At 34.8% G+C, this 17,418-nt stretch overlaps 1 pseudogene; it reads left to right on the forward strand.

Moving 5' to 3' along the window:
* Positions 1-1,846: 1,846 nt before the first annotated feature.
* LOC119804490 overlaps positions 1,847-17,418 on the forward strand; it is a 33,730-nt pseudogene continuing 18,158 nt past the window's right edge.

Genomic DNA, 17,418 nt, shown 5'->3' on the forward strand with positions numbered 1-17,418 from the left:
GCCTATGGGATGTACTGGGGTAAGGGTAGAGGAGAGATTGTGTGTGTGGCCAACAAATGACTGCTCCAGCCTCAGACCCATGTCACAAGAGTGAGACTACCTCTGACACTGCCTGATGTGCCAGAGTCCAGAGGTTAATGGGCACATAGAGTTAGGACATAATCAAACACAACTGTCAAAAAATGTCAGAGTAATTATGTCAAATGATATTCTGCTATGCTCATAGATTGGAGCCTACCACAATTGTCATCAGTGATACTTTTTCCAGCAACTACTGGAAACAGATACAAACTCACAGCCAAACATGAGGTGGAGCTCTCACGGAATCCTGCAGAAGAGGGGTAGGAAGGACTGTGGGAGCAAGAAGGATCAAGGACTTCACAAGGAATCACACATACTCAAGTAATCTGATCTCATAAAAACTCACAGAGACTGAACTGACAACCAGGGCACCTGTTTGGGACCAACTTAAGTCCTCTCTATATATGTAACAGGTGTATAGCTTGTTCTTCTTGTGGGACTCCTAACAGTGAGAACAGGGGCTCTTTAATTCTTTTACTAGTTTTCAGCAATGTATTCCACAAATTTGCCTTGCCTATCCTTAATGCAAGGGGAAGAAATTAGTCCTACTGCAACTTGATATGTTATGTTTTGTTGATATTCATGGAAGGCCTGCTCTATTGTGAATAGAAATAGAGGAGAAGTATATTGGGATGGAGGAGGCAAAGGAGAGGTGGGGGAGGGATTAGAAGGACAACAAGAAGAAGAAGCTGCAGTTGAGATGCATAATAAGTAAGTAAGTAAATACATAAATAAATCTCTTACTCAATGCTTATCAGGAAGAGCTCTTCCTGTTCTCAAAAAAAAAAAAACTCCATAAAACTATTGCTTGGTTTTGAATGTGAAGCCCCCCCCATATGATTTTCAACAGTTGTTAACAGTTGTTACCTAGTTTGTGGTACTATTTAAAAAATAACAACAAAAATGCAAAACTTATTTTAGACATAGTGACTAACTGACATTGGACATGGATATTCAAGGTTATAGACTAGGTCCTCTTCTGGCTTTTTCTTTCAACTTTTTGGTTCAGCTGCCATCATGTTTCTGGTATAGATATGAGCCAATCCTATTGACATTTATTTCCCACTATGGTAGATTACTTGTCTTTAAAAGATGAGTTAAGAGTACTTAAGAACACTTCATGGTTGTCCAGAGGACACGACTTTGATTCCTAATAGCCATGTGAGACAAATTTCAAGCCCCTATAAATGCAGCTAAATGTATGTTGTCTTTTAAATGTATGTTGTCTTCTTTTGTCCTATACACACACAAACACATACCCACACACACATCATTTTTTAATGAGAAAAGATATCTTCTCTTCTCTTAAATTTGTCTTTATTATATAACAGTCAAGAGAAAGTTACCTAAGATATCTGTTGTTATATGGATTGCAGTTTGTTCTCCCTATTGATGATGTAACTTAGTTGAATCAGCATTAACTGATAATAAAAGCTTGGCTCAACAAGTCTGTCAAGTTGTATATGTTAGCATAACAGAATGTTCCTGTGGTGGTTGTGTAAATTCCCAGAATCTGTGTTAAATTAAAGTTACAAATTTAGCATATTTTTGTGGTTATATATAATATTTCCTGTGATTGAAAAGGTTCATTCTCCCATTTTAATTGTTTGGTGTGCTGTATAGTTCAGTGGAACTGCCAGCTAGATGTTATTGTCGTGTCAACCATGGACTAATTCTTGCCATTAGGTTGGGCTCATGATCAGTTCCCATAGTAGAACTAATGACATGTCATACTTTGCTGTTCTAAGCATTTCCTTTATCCAAAATGGCTACAAACTATGATGTAGAAGGAGCAGCGGGCTGCGTTCCTGCCACCCCACTCCTGGCTGCCAGGTTAGCTTATGCCCCAAAATAACAACACACAAATTGTATTCATTTAAACACTACCTGTCCCATTAGCTCTAGCTTCTTACTGGCTAACTCTCACATCTTGCTTAATCCATTTCTAATAATCTGTGTAGCACCACAAGGTGGTAGCTTACTGGGAAAGATTCAGCAAGTCTAACCTGGTGGCTGGCTTCATGTCCCAGAGAGGAGAGGCATCGTGATTGCCTCACTTCCCTCTTGCTCCCAGCATTCTGTTCTGTCTACTCCACCCACCTAATGGCTGGCCTATCAAATGGCCAAGGCAGTTTCTTTATTAAACAATGAAATCAAAACAAAACAAAAGACCCTCCCACATCACTATGATGTATAGTTTGGTGAATTACTTTCTTGTGTGTGTGTGGCCAGATTAAACTAAAGCCAAGATTTCTAGCCAGTTTGAACTGCTGAGCATGATACTTGGCCATAGAGGATCACCAGCTTGGATCTGTAGGCATTTGGAGCCATTGGCTGGCCTCTCTTACTGGACAAAGCTGCCAGCAGGGATAGAGCACCACTGCCAGTAGATGCACGTGGCTTCTTGTGAATTCTGATTTCTTTTCTTGGTAGTAACTAATTACAAATATTTTGCCTTGTGTATTACTCTAACATTTAGAGTGAGGTGAAATAGAAATGCCACTCTTGAACTGATAATGCTGGATAATCTGGGAATGAGTTCCAGGTTATTTGTTAATGTCTAGTGGACTCAGGGACTGATATAGTGTCTTATATGAGGAAGAGGTAAGTCAAAGTAAGAGTGGTACAATTACCATATAAATTATTGGTGGGGGTCAAAGCCAGTTCTCTTCTTATGACCACAAGGCCAGCTCTCCCACCTGCCCCCAGCATTGATGGGTGGCAGGGTGGAAGGGCATTACTCCCCAGACCATATCACTATGTGATAGATGAGGGGTGTGTCTATGTCTCTTCTGTTCACATTCTCAGGGTTGGATCACCTGTGCTTTCATAAATAGGGTCATTTCCATTGTGCTGGGCTAAGTGAAATATGAAGTGCAGGGCTCATTTTCCTGTGCATTGTCACTGGCCAAGGGTTCAGTTCTGTCACCATCTTAGCCTGTTCCAGAATTTCTCTCATCTCTAAAGATGTGCCTCTGTCTACATTACCTGAACCATTTTGCCTCTGTCTCACTTTCTGCCTCTCTCTCCCATAAGACATCATACCAATACTGTACCTCTGTTCACTCTAATTGTGGCCTTCTGTCTGTTGCCACAGGATATCAGGTGGGCCTGTGCTTACTCTTTGGAGCATGGAATGGGCAGCCCCAGTCCTTCAGGTGGGTCTCTATGATACTGAGCTATGGTTCCTCATCTATCAAAAAGAAATCTTTATAGGGGCCAAAGGTCCCACACATAGGTGCCCAATGGGTTCTTGGTTGATGCATACTCCCCAACATTAAACCCATCTACAATCTGCTAGAGCACATGAGGGGACCAGACCCACAGACCCAAAGCTGCAGGGTCTCTACAACATAATAGCAGCAGGATGCCCAGGAAAAGACCTAGTGGGCTCCAGCATCAAACATTTATTAGAGACTAGACATCTTATATAAGACCAATGATGCTTTGCAATGAAAACTTACAAATGGAGATTTATGGACCAAGGAGTATACAGTGTGACTTGTTAGGTCACACTGCATGTTCCATGCCAAGATTTTTTAATTTCTTTCCTCTCCTTTTTTATTTTTCTCATTTTGTTTTCTTAAATTTTTCTCTGGAATTTTGTTTTATTCTGGGGGCAGGGGTACATGGTTGGAGGGCAGATGTGAAGGTACAAAGAAAGAATGAGATCAAGTCACATGACTTGAAAAATGCATGGAATAAATAAATTTTATTTAAAAAGAAATGGCTTATAGATTTGTTTTGTTGGTGTTTATTTGTCTTTTGTTTGTTTTTGCATTGTCATACCAAAAAGATACCTTAGTACAACTTCCAGGTTCTTAGATTTTCACTAAACTGTCTAGTCTGTTAGTTGGTTCTAATTGGTATTTCTATGAGTAGTAAGGAGCCTGAGGCTTCCTTTTTTGTTTACTTGATGATGTTACGTAAGACAAAAGTTTTCTTATACAATACAAATATAGAAATCCTTAGCATGAGTTATAAGATTCAATCTTCTCTGCATCATATGAGAATTTCTTGAAATTTTCTGAATCTCTATTTTCAGATTTTTTTTTGAAATCTTAGGAAAATCTCACATGAATATCTGTTATGTTTTATAAATTCATATGTGAGTTTTACCTGTGTTTTAAATGCTATTTTTATTTTAATGATATTCTTTGGTTGTTAAATTCATAAAAATAATTTTCCATGGTCATAGAATTTATTATCAACCACTTTTTCTAGATAGCTAAAATTAAATTGTAAATGTGAGACATGGCTTATAAAATAAAATTTCATACTAATTTTTAATAGTCCTTAGTTGTAGCTTCTCTCCCTCAACCTCCTTCTCTTTTCATCCATTCCATACCTGTCCCCACTTAAATGTCAATCTTCATTATTCCTCTCTCTCTGCCTTACATATTGTCTATACTCTACTAGACCCCCTCCCTTAAGGTCTTTCTGTTTGCTGCTTTTATTTAGACTTAAATGTATACTTATTCTGATTTAACTTTGAAAAGACATTCTACTTAATAGCCTTTTTAACAACTATTTTACAGGAACACCTAAACATAGATTCAAATTTACCAGATAATAAAACTTCTAGAAAAGAATGATAAGTGAAAGGAAACATTAAAGGACAGGAAACAAAATTTTAAGATAAAAATTCTAGAAAGTAGAGTGCTACTTTTTCAGTAGAGTACTATAATGAATAATTCTTAATGAATATACAGAGAAATCACACATTAACATGAACAGCTTTGTGTTTTTACGATTTATGAAAACTCAACATTAGAAGCATATTCAGTTATGAGGGAAGTAGCTCCTTATTTGTTCATCATGCCTAGCAAGATGATGAATGCAGAATTGCTGAAAATGACTATTCCTTGTATTAAACCTACAAATAATCACCACTAAAATATTAATGACTTTCACGATGTAAATATAAATGAATAATCCTACAAGTGACAGTTTCTCAAAAAGTGATTTAAAATTTCCATTCTTCTCAAAATGATAGTTTGATCACTTTTATGTCTTTCATTATCATTTTTGGGGAATGACACTTTGCTAGCAGATTCCACCTGATCAAATAAAGTTATAGAATCATTTCGGGACAAAATATATTGAAAAAGGAAAATATGTATTCTGAATTACTCTCAAGGTTAGAGACTCTAATAAAGACAAAATGCACCAATAGAAAAGTGAGCAGCTAATGCCCTCATGTATAGCCCTGAATTCTAGGATACAACTACTTTGTATCCTAGCACTTGTGGTGAGAATACATATGTTTCTGATCCAGATTTTCAGGTTAGATGACACATCATTAATCTGGACCACACCTTCTTCTGGAAGCACATATAAGGACAATGGAAGAGGGAAGGTTTTCTCCTTTCTCACTTTGACCTTACATTGGCAGTGCATTCATTCCTTCACTGGAATTGGAGTCAACTTCTTGGGTTCTCAGCCTATACAGAAGACCAAGGAAGACACATAGCCTTGCTTGTAGGACTGAAAAACTACTAGAATTTTGTACTCTCTATTCACAGCTATACATAGTTGGACTGCAGCCTGTAAGTCATTCCAATAAATTCACACACACACACACACACACACACACACACACACACCCCACACACACACGGATAGAGAGAGACAGAGACAGAGAGACAGAGAGACAGAGAGAAGGACAGAGGAACAGAGCAGGTATTAATTCCATAAGTTCTATGACTCTAGAAAACTTTGACTAATACAGAAACAAAATTAAAGAAACTCTACACATATATATGTGTGTGTGTGTCTATGTGTGGAAATCAGATGGCTCGACAAGATGAGCAGAGATTTAGAAGCATGATGGAATCTTGATAAATATTAAAAATGAGTCATTTTTCAAGGGACAAGGAGAAAGTATCCTAAATAGAAGCTACTTTGTGACAGTATTAGCCTCTATGGTTTGACTATAGTGAAGTACAGTTTTTTTTTTTTTTAATAAAGATACATTCTGGTAGTGTGGGCATAGGGTTAGATATATTTGCTTTGATGAACATAACATATCCTCGTCTTAGATTATTCCAGTTGCTGGGGCTATTCAAGAATGAAAGGAATACTTGAAGGGTATTTTAATGGCACTCTTCTTGGAGTTTATATAGTAGGATCTGATATAGGAGATGGGTAAAACAAAATCAAATTTTTTTTTTTTTGGTTTTTCGAGACAGGGTTTCTCTGTGGCTTTGGAGCCTGTCCTGGAACTAGCTCTTGTAGACCAGGCTGGTCTCGAACTCACAGAGATCCGCCTGCCTCTGCCTCCCGAGTGCTGGGATTAAAGGCGTGCGCCACCACCACCCGGCCAAAACAAAATCAATTTTAAGATAATGATCTACCTATATTATGGTGCTATACTAATCAAACCTTGGTCATTGGTGAGATAGGTGCTTCCAAATTCATAAGTATGACTGTTGTTGAAGTTTATTCCTGAGCATCTGGGCTTCTTGTCTTTGATCATAATAATCCATCCTCAAGTTTTTGGCCTGTCCAGAAATGTGCAAATAAATAGGTATACACTTCCATGGTAAGGTACCAAACAATTGAATACAGTTTCTAAATGAATCAGATATTGCTTTTCATTCCATATTTATGAAGGAATTCTATGCAGATCATTTGGATGGCTGCCTTCCTTACACAGCAGAAAATGCTTTTGCCATCAATGCCAAAGTTTCAAATAGCTATTTGTATAAAAAGAAGCAAAGCAGTCCATTATGTAATTGATGTTCATAAATTATGGTAGATGGGAGAGTCAATGTAAATGTTCATAGTGCTGAACTGTCCTTTGGATAGTACTCAAATCTAGATTTGGATTATTCTCTGTAAAAAATAAAGTGAAAAATAGAGTGCCTAGATTCCTTTACTATAATAAGCATTTACATTCCCCTCTTTGAATGACTTGCACATATACAGTCTCTGAAAGCAAAACTGTGGACCATCTACTAAGCTCCCTTTATAATCTATTCTTTTCTTTATAGTCTATTTTAAATAAATGAAATACCCCATAACATTTTAAGATTAATTAGAGGTTTCTGGGGAGTGGTGTCCCATGCTTTTAATTGCAGTGCTCACTTGGGAGGCAGAAGCAGGTGGATTTATGTGTGTTCAAAAACAGCCTGGTCTACAAAGTGAGTTCTCTGACATCCAGGGATATACAAAGAAGCCCTATTTCTAAGAGCAAAGCAATAGTAATAATAATAACAATCATAATAATAATGAGTAAATGATAGATGATAGATATATAAATAAAGATGGTACATAATCATATAATTTTTCTGTATATATCTCTTAGCATAAACAAGTTTTCTTCTTAGTAAGAGATCTTTTTGTTTCCTTGGGTTTAATTGGTCTAGAAAAATGAATACTCAGTCTTATCTCAGGTTCCTTGTGCCTCAGTAATCTGGAATACTTTTGATTGATATCCAGAAAAGATTTAATGTATCCTTGGTATACCATTAGTATGAGTAGACTTGAGGATAGAGACATTTGTAAGAAGAATATGGATTTTGAAAATATCATTGTTTCTTTTTTAAAAATATTGATTGTTGTTTCCTGGATGCCTGCTCCTTTCTAAAGGGAAACAGAGGGAAAGTTGATCTGGGAGAGAGGGGATGTGCTGGGAAGAGTGGAGAAAAGGAAACTATGGTCAGAATATATTGTATGAGAGAAGAGTCTATTTTCAACAACAACAATGAAAAGAAAGTAAAATCAGGATCCTTAGGCAGTAAAGAAATGCAATGTAACCAAATTAGTCCCACACAGTTGTCTATATACAGAATGCCCAGATTAGTTTACAAATAACACTCTCCATATTCAGGGTTAGCACCCAATGAAAGATGTCTTAACACCTAGGCAAAACATTTTGCACTTAGCCCACTAATTACACTAATCATTTTCTCACAATCCTATTACATTTATTAAGTAACATCTATTAAATAAAATTGAAAAACTGTTGTGTTTGGTCAGGAAAGAACACTCATAAAGGCTTGTGTGTACAAAGCTTGGTTTTCAATGTGGGGCTTATGGGAAGAGTATGAGATCATGAGTTCTCTGATTTCATCAATGGATAAGGGCAATTGGTGGAGAAGGGTCACCTGTCTATGTGTTACTTTCATTAGCTAATAAAGAAACTTCCTTGGCCCTTTGATAGGACAGAAAAATAGGTAGGCGGAGTAAACAGATCAGAATGCTGGAAAGAAGGGGAGTGAGTCAATCGCCATGATTCTGTGACCCGAGATGGTTGTAGGCTAGAATCTTTCCCGGTAAGCCACCACCTCATGGTGCTACACAGATTATTAGAAATGGGTTAATCAAGATGTGAGAGTTAGCCAATAAGAGGCTGCAACTAATGGGCCAAGCAGTGTTTAAATGAATACAATTTGTGTGTTGTTATTTATGGTGTAAAGCTAGCAGTGCTGGAGCTGGGCAGGACGAAAAGCAGGCCCTTTGCTCCTTCTACAATTTGTGTTCCAATGTGATGGACTAAATCCATTTAAAAACCTGGGAGGGCTTTAAAAAAAGGGAGAGAGAGTTTGACACAGCTTTTTGCTGTTTGCTAGGACATGCCATAAAGAGATTTCCTGTTTCAGCAATAGTGGCAGAAAAAAAGCTTCTCATTTTAAAATGCGGCTTTCTGGAGCTGTGCCGCCAGAGCCAACTCTGGCCCACAAACATTTCAATGGCTTTTATGGGACTGGATGTTTGTATGCCTGCTCGAGCTTGGGAAGAAAGTACTCTGAGACCATGCCAATGGCTCAGAGTTCCCAGCCTGTGCCAGGTGGAAGAGCATGGCAGATTCCCGCCGCCATACACAGAGATGTTTCCAGGCTGCACAGTGCTCTGCATGGTTGATTTGACTGTAACTCAGATCAAAACTGTTTTTGTGTTGCATGTTCATTCTCGGGTTGGACTGCTGAGCACAGCTCCTGCCTGGAACTGCACATGGCTCAAGGGCAACATAAAATAATGCAACATGTGCTGGAGATGGTGGTGCACAACTTTAGTCTCAGTCCTCGGGATACAGATACAATCAGATCTCTGAGAATTTGAAGGATACCCTGGTGAGGAAAATGAGTTTAATGAGAGTCAGAACTATTACAAAGGAAAAAAAAGACTCAGAAAAGAAGAAAAAATTAATACAACACATCTTTGCATCATTAAATAAATATTACACAGCATAAACAAATATTTCACATCTTAAACTAATATTCCATATTGTTACTTAATTCTATTAAAGGTCTCAAATGAAGGCTTTCTCTGGCATAGATAAGGTCATGATTCTGCACTGATTAAAACTAAGGAAGGTCAAACTGATGTGATAATCTAATGTTATCACATCAGGCATATGATTTAAGAAAAAAGTCTGGGTAAAATCATAAAAACATAAACAACATTAATGATTAAGACAGCATGTTTTCCCTCAAACATACTAGTTCTATGGAAATTCTCTCTAATGAGAACAAGCTAGATGGATCTCAGGACACAGAATTTAAAAGAATTTTTTATACACTTTATCAAATCAAGAAACTTAAAGAAGACATGCACAAACACTTCATTGAACTACAAGAGACTAACAAAACCATCTAAATGATTCCCAAGTTAATATAAACACAAAACTGATAGAAATGATAAAAGACAATCCTGGACTTGAGATCAGAATTCAATAAATAGATATAAACATTGAAGAGGACTCAAGCTGAAAAGAAGATGAAATTAAAAAATAAACCAACAAACCAACTAGAAACACCAAAGGAAAACTTTACAAGTAGCACAAATCAAGCAGAACATAGAATATTGTAACCCAAACATTAAAGAGAAAATTTAGATAAAATAAGTAAATAATATGAAAAAAAACTAAAAGCACAAGAAAGGAAATGGTAAAAAAATGTGGGACACCAACAAAGACCAAATCCTTCACTTGTAGGCATAGATTAGAAAAAAGAATCACAAATCAATATCAAAAATCAAGCCTATAAGAAGATATTAGAAAAGAAATACCCCAAACTAAGGCAAGTTACAATAATACAAATTCAAAAAATACATGAGCAATAACTATAGTAAAGAGAGGGATAATGTTAGCAAAAAAACTTTAGAAAGACAGCAAATGAAGTTATAATGTAGATAAATGTAAAGCATAACTCAGAACACAAACCAGGACAAAATAATTACTGTTTATATTCATTTGAAATTTATCCCTTTCCCAACCATTCAACATCTCTGTCATTTCTTATGCCTTCCTGTTTTGGGCAACCATCATTCTACTTTATTGATTCATTTATCAATAATTGAACATTTGACATAGGAATAGGCTTGGGTGTCATTTATTGTATTGTGCTTAGCTAATTTCAGTTGGTATATTTCTTGGATTTTACATGTTTTTATAAATGATATCCTTTCTTATATTTTATGGAAAATGACACGATTTTGTATACACATGATTTCCTTATCAATTTCTCTATGAAGTCACAGATTTATTCTATATGCTGAACTGCAGTATTCTTATTTCATTTTTTGTATAAGTCTCTAGTAGAGACATTGCTATGGAATATAATAGTTTTACTTTTTTATTTTTGGGGGAACCATATTCATCATGATTTTTTACTAGCTTAAATATTTATTCCAACACTGTTTAAATAATTTCCCTTTATATATGCATCAGTATGCTACTTTTGGCATTTAAAGATATAATACATACAGACTTTTATTTGCATTTTATAAGAATTATTGATACTGGGGATGTTGAATGATTGTGGAAATAATCTTTCCCTCAATTCATATAAACTAACAAAACTGAATCATGAATTTGGAAACTTGAGTATATCAAGAAGGACCAAACCAGTGAAACAAATTCCTGTCAGAGAGAAACTGAAATTTGATTTGTTTACTACTGTGTTCTGTGAAATATTTAAAGAACTTAGAACAGTTCAATGAGGTTTTGATTAGATCCTGTATCTTGACTGCTTGTCAATCACTAAATATTAGGTCTGGATTTTATGTTTTGCATTAGGATATCATTTATCCAACCTCTGACATATATAGCAATACTTTGCACTTTTATTTCCTTCATCTTTTTGACTAATAGTCTTAAATACAATTATTATAATTATAACAATAATTAATTAATCACACATTAGGTACTAGAAAAGCTGATAAGCACTTTACGTGTATAATTTCTTAATTCTTCCCAATATACTGATTATGTAGGTATATTGATAATTCTTTAAAAGTGTTAATTTAAATATTCTGAGATTTTAGACAACTGGATCAAAGTTATCCTACTAAGCAGTTCTAGGACAAGAATTAGAACTCATAGTTTTAGTATAATCAACAATTCATTGTAAAATATGCACATATTTGCAGACTGTTGTTTCTTTCTTCAATACAAGCTCGTTGTGCATTCAAACACGTTGTGAATACAAAACACTTATTTCTGGCTTTTATGTGACCATTTAGTACTTGATGGCCCTCTGTCCAAGATACTGGAAGCTTTAAGACTGTGTCACCACTATCAGAAGAAAGTAGAAGTCTGTCATGTGGTGATGGTTACTTTGGTTTCCAGCTGGAGTTGTTTGCTTCCTTATATTCCAAGGCATGAAAAGTTATTTACTCATGCTTCTGCCATTGTGAGCAAAGCAACACTTGAACCTGTGCCTTACCTACCATGATAAACTCTCACTTGAAACCATGCCAAACTAAATCTTTCCTCATTTAAGTTGTTTTGGTCATACATTTCTAAACAACACAGAGGTAAATAAGTAATAAAGTTGGATGGTGTGTTAAAGCCTAATTTTTACATTAAAGAAAATTCTACACAATACATATGGTATGAATGAAGATTATTTATAAATAAACACTAAGGAGAATATTGCTACAATAAAAGTGGATACCTGGGTTATGTAAGTTGTCATGTATGGTGAGGTATGCTCTGATTTCTCTTCAGATCACATAAATCTTTACCTTTCACCCATCGTGAGCTACCCATAAGATGTTTTTCTTAATGTATATTTTATGCTACATTATTATTCCAAGTAGTTCAGACACTCCTAAGAACTGTCATTCTTAAACTTAGAAACTGTCATTAACTATCACTTCATCTACATTCTGCCTGTGAAGTTTGGCAAAAAACACACTTTACTGCATAATCATCAGCTGCTCAATGAGAGAAAACACTGACTATGCTAAGAAGTTGCTATCATGAAGTTGCATTTAATAAGAAAATACAATGAAAAGACAGCTAAGACAACATCCCGCTCTGGCTATTTGTTATATAGTGGCATGTATATGATTGATGTTTCTTGGCAGATGCCATTTTGGTAGGTTTATGGAATTTTTTTTATGCACCAGATTAACATTTTCTAATATTTCCTTGTATTATTTTTAGTGGTCTCAACAGTGCTTTAGATAAGACCTCACTTGGCAGAATATCCTATATATGTAAGCCCGTCTTAATCTTTAATACTTTGTTTTTGTGTTGGTTAACACCAAATTTCTGAAGAATTCTGAAAATATCAAACAAACTAGAGGAGACCCAATCTTAAAAGAAGATTTCAGTCCAGTGGCTACTGTGAAAATAATCACTTTGTAACTCCATCATCAGCTAAGTAGAATTGGTTTTTCATTTCAAAGTATGAATAACCAACCTGTTAGGATGAATATCAAGATGGGAATATTGGTAATAAAGTTAATGTTGCTCTGTCTAGCAGAGTATTATTTTTGTCTTAGCCAGGAATTTCCAGAGACAATATGTTGGTCAAAGATAATTACCAAATATATTGTTTCCTCCATCACCATATTGTTGTCATTGGCATCTGATACCCCTAGAGTACCAGAGACTTTATAGCAAGTACTTCCTTGCTCAAGAAATGCTTTAGCTTAGACTGATTTTTATACCTTATCTGTGACCAAGAATTCCTTGGTATGACTCAAGATATAGTAAATTTGATTTTATTAAAGATAGATATATCAACCACTACTAATTAATTTGTGAGAGTTAACATTATGTATGTAATTTATCACGCTTCATCTTTTGCTTTATATAATGTGATTAAGTATCTACTGTGAGAGAAAAAAGAATTCAAAGCACAAATTAAATTAAATTGGCATTTGACTCTAAAATATCACAGAAAAAAATGTACCATACTGGTCAGATGTTAGTTAATAAACATATTTGGAAAAAAAAACGAAACAACCCCTGGGTAAGTGTTTACTTTAGCACCTTTTGATATCACGATTCTATGAAATTGGTACACCTTTAAAAAACATAATTTGAATTTTGGCTATTTCCCCAGATACATCTTTATCTATGTATATTTATAGATACATAGATATATGCTTGTACTTGTTTTCATTGCTGGACAATTATAGTGAGTTACAATCCCAGTCAGCATACAACCATGATGACTGTGCATATAAGTTGCTAAATTGTTTTCTGTCAGTTAGGTATATTAAATATATTTTAATTTCTAATATTTTAAATATAAATTGTGGTAATAAAAGCAATGAAGTCACAAATTGAGGAACATCAGTGTATAAGACTTCAAAGAGATGAATTAAGGAATGTGGAACCATCAAAGTTGTCCATTCTGGGATTGGAAAATAGCTTGTGGATAAATGCACAGTTGCTTTCTTACTTGGAAGTTTTATGGAATAAAAAAATAACGAGGTCAGTGGCAATATGTCACTTTCTTATTTACTCTTGTGAAGTGAAAAAAAAAAGAATAGGAGGGTTGACTCACTGATGGAAGCCTACAAAATATAGCTCACTTCCATCTTGATTCCGACAGAGGGGTCATGCTAGTTTGCAGGTGTAGTTTGTAAAGCAACAGTATAAGAAGACATTCATATGAAAGTCCAACAGAACTTTAACTCTTCTTTTCAATTCCTTGTGAACCCAGGGGTGGGTGAAATATTTTTGGAATGTGCCACAGGCATCCAGGCAGGTTGGTGATTTTATTCCAGTCCATATCTGTTCTTAAATAATGAAAGGAGCAGTAAGAAATTGTAGCTGTCAAATTTGTCAGAGAGTAAAAGCAAGAGGATATCATTTTGACAGTTTTCAGCATCCATTCTGCTGAACACCCATGTTACTATGGCACTATGTTCCTATGGAAGTGATGGGTGAGCAGAGAATTGTGTGTTTCAGAATTAACTCAAAAGGATTTTTCAAATGTATTTGTTATATTTTGACAAGTGTTAGAGGACTGAATTTATATCTTTGAAATATTTGTATTTGAAAAAGAGAAAGAAAGTGAAAGACGATTAATATATGTTTGGTATTTAAAGAGCAAACAATGTGATTGTATTCTTTCTAGTCTCTCAGTTAATGTTTTCTTCCTGAGAGTTTTACTTACAAATGGAAATTATGACAAAAATATGGAGTTGGAACACACTTAATTCCTTTCATATTTCAGTGTAGGGAAAACAAATTGAAACAAATAATATTGGACAAATGGAAAACAAGTGTTTCTCTTTCATACAAAATGAAACTATGGATATGCAAAGATTTCTTAAGAGGGGTATTTGCTGTTCTCCATATTAAATATATCTATTTATTATTTAGAAATTTGTCTTAGTATTTTGCAACCCAGATCTCTCTCTTCCAGTGAGATTAAGACCAAAGGTTGTTATCAGATCAGGTTTCCGATTTCTGGAAAATTAACTAGTATCTTAAAATTAGTATTCTGTGGATACAATTATATAAAACTACATTTACAGTCATAATTTTCAATGAATAATATAAATAATATTTCAAAGGGGAAAGTTTTAAAATATAAATATATCAGTTCCTTAGAAGATTCTTTTCAGTGCATATTTTCTGTCTTATTACTGTGTCACTTATGCTTTGTTTACAAGATAGGTTAACCTGGGTAGGAAACATACCTCTTAATTATATACTCTGTAATTGGTACATGAAGACTTCAACTTAAAAAAGTCATCCAACTTGAGAGTAAGGCATGTTAACTAATTTCATATTTTTACATGTAGTCCTATTATTTTAATCAAATAATTTAATTGATTGATGATTAGAAATGTAAACTGTGAATTAATCATTAAAGATCTTAATGAAATATGGCCAAGACTCCATACTCTAGACACAGGTTAGGACAAATTTTATGCCTCAAAAAGTGAGACTTTATGAGGTCTGACCAAGAAATTATAAATAGAAGTAAGTTGTCATAACTCCTGCTTCCAGGAATCCTTCTAACTGAGGTGATATTCATGCCAAAAATACAGTGTTTAAAGCATTCCACTGCATTCCAAACTAAAGTGTCAAAGACAAAATTTCTCCAAACAAACGCATGATTAAGCCTATCACAACTGATGATGTAAGTCACAAAACAATCCCACACTGGTTCAGAATTATGAATAATAAAAGGGTTATTTATTTAAGGGGAAAACTTACAGAACACTGTCCTATATAACAGTCCCCTGTGCGAACAGGAAGAGTCTAACAACTACAAGCAGGGGTCAGAAACAAGAAAGCGGGTGCACATTTACAGCTGCTTTTACCATATAAAAGACCACACCTGAGTGGACTAGTATCTTAAAGGCTATTATCTGAAGGATCAGAATGCACCCCCACAGAATCTCCCACTTTTGTTTAAATAAGAGATTTCTAAACTAGGAACAGATACCAAGTATAATTAGAATTACAACTAGTATAAACAATATTAAGAAAGGAACATATGCTAAATGTTTTAATAAACATTCTATCCTATGGAGTCTAAGTCTTGTATAGGAAATGGCTTAGCTAGATCATGAGAGTACAGTAACTACAACTATCTAATCTTCAACCCCATCGAAGAACTAAGAAGGTAGATAATATTACTTGAGCAGGCAGGAAATACAATCAAGTAGCTTCCAAAGTAAGTAATATATGATGGAGACATTAGCTACCTAAGCAATCACCCAAAGTCTCATTTTGCAACATTGAACCAACCAACTTTGGCTAAGGCCTAGTGTAACTAAGAGACCATATTCAGAGGCAGGAAATATTTTAAAACTGTTTTACCCTGTCTTGGCAAGTTTTGACAGTCCTGCTTATCAATTTCTGGATACCATGTACCTTGTCAATTGTGGGGGCATGGGAAGTTCCATGCACAAAGGACAGTTGTGCTGAGAAGAAAACAAGCACCAAGTGGAGTGTCTTAGGTACTCATCATTCTCTCAAGAATAGATTGGTATTGTCAGGAGCAATCATGTCTCATGTCAACAGAAACGGAAGTTATTTAAATGCAATGTTCTACAGATCCTTGAAGTAGTGGAAGATTACCTATCTAGACAGAATACAATCTCTATCTAAAGAACCTAATCGATCTACAACAAATATGAACAACTACTTACCTATAATAATTAATACTTGTATAACTTAAAGACTAAAACTTCATGTCAGAATATTAAATAATCTGTAAACAAATGTGCAACAAATGAGGACAATGATCTCAAAATGTAAACAATCTATAAGTATCTTCATCAGGGGTAGGAGTAATATATAATGCAATATGAAAATATATCCTAAAAGTTTTTTTAATATACAAAATGTCCTAAACAGAGTTAGAAACATGCATATATGCAAACTGACAGAATAACTTTGCATAGGTGTACAAATAATGTAAATAAAAATAACATATAATTTGAACTTGTATCAATATATAAAACTATACCAATGTAAATTATCCATAAATAATAGCTCATAAGTATTCACTCTACTACCCATTATTATTATCCCTTTTTTGAACAAACATAGTTTTTACCCCAACCCTCTGTCTAGTACAAGTAATAATCAGCAACCCCTAAACAGTGTTCCCAACCCTAAGGACAAACATTTTTGGGATAAGGGGTGTTGTCTTCTAGAAATGCTTCCTGCTGTCATGATGGTGATATTCTCTTCTTAATGGGATACTGCAAAAATAAAGTAATGGTTAAGTTTCAAAATTACTGTCTAGTATAGTTGCAAACAATTTCTGAGCACTTGAAAATATTTTTGTTTGTTTTTTGTGTTTTGTTTGTTTGTTTGAAGTTTTTATTTGGAGTTCTGGCAAGAACATCATGAGCAGGTATACCATTTTAGCAGCTGGAACCCAAAAAGAGGTCTTATAGTAGCACTGTAAACATCATGATGTCATCTCAACTAGGTAGAGTTGGTGCTGTGGGCCTCCATCTTCATCCTTCAAAGATTACTGCAGGAAAAGGATCTGTAGGAAAATCTACTGTTCATTGTGGAAAACTTAAACATCATTCATATAAACTTACATTCAATAAAGAATACAATATAGACAAAATAGGCATGGAGAAAGTAAATTATTTTTCTAAAGTCTTTCT

The sequence above is a fragment of the Arvicola amphibius genome, chromosome X (assembly GCF_903992535.2).
Source record: "Arvicola amphibius chromosome X, mArvAmp1.2, whole genome shotgun sequence".
NCBI classification, from domain to species: domain Eukaryota; kingdom Metazoa; phylum Chordata; class Mammalia; order Rodentia; family Cricetidae; genus Arvicola; species Arvicola amphibius.